Source organism: Octodon degus, unplaced genomic scaffold (genome assembly GCF_000260255.1).
Source record: "Octodon degus isolate 3935 unplaced genomic scaffold, OctDeg1.0 scaffold00083, whole genome shotgun sequence".
In the NCBI taxonomy this organism is placed as follows: Eukaryota; Metazoa; Chordata; class Mammalia; order Rodentia; family Octodontidae; genus Octodon; species Octodon degus.
In genome coordinates, this window is record NW_004524659.1 from 3,638,936 (window position 1) to 3,642,067 (window position 3,132).

A 3,132-nucleotide genomic window follows, 5' to 3' on the forward strand; every position below is an offset into this window, starting at 1 on the left:
GGAGCCAGAGAGATGCCCAGGAGCCAGAGAGATGCCCTGGAGCCAGAGAGATGCCCAGGAGACAGAGAGATTCCCAGGAGCCATAGAGATTCCCAGGAGACAGAGAGCTGCCCAGGAGCCAGAGAGATGCCCAGGAGACAGAGAGATGTCCTGGGGCCAGAGAGATGTCCTGGGGCCAGAGAGATGCCCAGGAGCCAGGGGGCACACCTTCACCCCCTTCCTGGGACCTCATCCCAGAGACCTGCAGAGGGGGCCAGGAGGCAGCTGGGGAGGGAAGGAAGGTGGACACAGAGTGAGAACAAGGCTGAGCCCCTGCTGAGCACTTTTCCATGGATATATTTTTCTTTCTGACTTTATAGTTAATTTATTTATCTGACCACTTGGGAAGGCAAGAAAAGTACCATTTTATGAGTCCAGGACAAAATCAAAAACAATAGCACATTTAGGTGCCTTAATTTTTCTGTTCCCGGAGATTTATTTCATTTTATTATATTTGACAGCAGTCAACAAACGACAAATAAGTGGCCGAGTGTTAGCTCTCTCAGCACATAATGGTTTGTATTCTCCGTGCGCAGGGCAGAGATTTTTTACTGCATATATCATTTAGAACTTGCTGCATTGAACCCAAAAAGTACCGTTCATGACTTCACTCTTGTGCACAAAGCTGAGGAATGCTTCGAGTCCAGCCACACAGGAGACCCTGACTCCCTTCGGGAAGAGAGAGCTGGTAGGTTAGTGTGCATGAAGACTTGGAGGCATGGCAAGCCTTGGGCTAGGGTTGTGTGTGTAATGAGGAGTGCTATGTGAGTGTGCAAGTGTGAGGCCTGGGTGTGCGGCTGGGTGTTGATGGCCAGCAGAACGCAGGGTACCATCAATCTTTCAAGTAGGCACATGAGACGGTGTGCGCTTGGGGGTCCTTACTTTCTCATAAGCCCAAGTACCCTAAATCTTCCAAATGTAAAACCATGTTGAATGATGGTTCTGGCCTTAAGGAATTAGGCATTGGAGTTATTCTTTAGACAAGCATTATGCTCTCTGATGGTCAGCCTGGAAGTTTTATGGGTGTCATATATCTGTTCAGATTTTAATTCTTCCTCTTTGGGTGTCTACATTGGTATATGCTGGGACTCCGGTCCCCAGGCTAGCATGGAAAGTTCCCAGGATGCTGACATTTCTCATGGGCTCTGCACCTGCCAATCCTCTCTGCTATTGTTGCTTGGATCCATCTAGATGTTGTTCACGCTGCACGCCAACCGCCCTGGAAGCTGAGAGACCATTCACCGTGTAAAGCTAGTCCTGTGCTGGTCCCCAGGCAGGAGAGAGATGGGTGATTCTTTCACCAACCTGCAATAGCACTGAGACCAGGCTATAACATTTGGCAAAATTTTACTGAAGACTTGAGGCTTGCCCCAGGAGACCAAGCTCTACAATGGCCAGTAGCGGTGGCTAATCCTCTAGGCCACAGGTCCAGCCCTGGTCTTGCAAGGTGTCCCAAAGGCTGGTGAGCCTACCAACTGCTTCTCAGCACACCAAGGACTGGCTTATCTCTGGAAATAATACATCCATACTTGTGATTCTACTTCCTTAGAGTCCAGAGGAGGCCTGCAGAGAGAAGGAAGTTACTATAGCAGTCCTCAAAAAGTGGAGCAGAAGACCATCTTGAGGCCAAGTCAGTTCTGTGAGTTTCTGCTTCTTAGGCTATAGTGGTTGCCCATTTAGGAGTCCACTTTTTCTAGGGAAAACTAGAACCTCCTGTGGCGATGGCCATAGAGAACAGTCATTTTGTGCTTTCTTTGACTGACATTTTCCATGCGAGGACATCAGTAATGAGCAGTAAGCTCCTTGTCACCCCTCTTGGTCACATTAGAGGACAGCTTCTTTGGCCATGGAAGATATTCAACTATGTCCATCCATGACTGATTCTTCTAAATATCTAGTCCTTCGCAGATTCTTTCCTGTCTGAGTTCAAGAATATAAAAGCTACACTCTCACCAGGGCTACAAGACAACCCAAGAACCACCAGGTTACTTCTGATAAAACAGCTCTGAGCTCCTGAATACCTGGCAATGGGCACTTTGGCTTTTCCACAGCACACTGGGGCAGTCAGTGCTTTGCAGTCCTGCCTCAAGGAACCATTCAGATAGCTTCAACTGAATGAAGGCACAGGCTTCTTCAGAAGCATATGCAAATTTTCTCCTTTTTGGACAAAGAAAACTTCAGCAATCAGTAAGAAAGCAGTTTCTCATTGTTTTTTTTTTTTTTGTTTTTTTTTTTTCTTTCTCTTCTCTTTGAGGTTAACACAAACCTGACGTATCTCATCCCAGGAACCAGGAGATGATTGCACTGATGTCACCAGCCAGTCAATTTCTGAATGGCACTGTGCAGCCACTGGGCGACTGACATTCTGCTTGACCCTTGGAGCTACGGGGGTGAACAGGGCACAGTCCCAGGCCATGGGGAGCTCGCTGAGCCAAGAAAAATGCAGATGCGTTCTCCCAAAAACCTCCTCCAAGAACGGCCATGACAAATGCCAGACCTGAGGAAATGACAAGGAAAGGGGAGGCAGACGTGAACAGGTAGTTCTGTTTGTTGTCATTCTTCTTTATGACTCTGTACTTTAGGGGAAAGAAGTGCCACCCAAGCTGGCCTGCTCACATCTAAACACAGCCTGCATCCCTGAGTCTAGTAGAGAGTGCACAGGGTTCTGAACACCGACTCTGTTATTTTTGTTTGAAAGTTAACACAGAGAAATGGCAGGATCTGGAGACATTAGACTCCTTTCTGCTCTGGGCCCTACCCCCAGAAGTCAGGCAAGGAGGGGGATAAAGCCACAGGTCTTTGCTTCCTGCAGTCCCTCCCACCCAGAGCAGGGACACAGAAGGGCCACCAGCATCTTCAAGCTGGCCTGAGATTTCTTCAGGACGCATGCTCTGGAGGACTGCCGAGTCTCCGCATCTGACATGGCCTCAGAAACTTCTGGATGACGACCCAGCATGCACAGAGGCCTTAGCACACAGAGGTCTCTTCCCAGGCACTGTTATGATCTCTGGGTATTCTGGCTTTCCTGGAGATGAGAGACCAGCCGCAGCCTGCTCTGCAAAATGCAAGGAAGCTTCTTTTCTGCTGCAGGAA

At 48.7% G+C, this 3,132-nt stretch overlaps 1 long non-coding RNA gene across 1 annotated transcript; it reads left to right on the forward strand.

Annotated features, from left to right (window-relative positions):
• The first annotated feature begins 640 nt into the window (after positions 1–640).
• LOC111818200 lies at positions 641–2,649 on the forward strand. The gene is made up of 3 exons (XR_002822249.1): positions 641–727; positions 1,589–1,678; positions 2,294–2,649. It is a non-coding gene; the product is annotated as an uncharacterized LOC111818200 (long non-coding RNA).
• Positions 2,650–3,132: the final 483 nt, after the last annotated feature.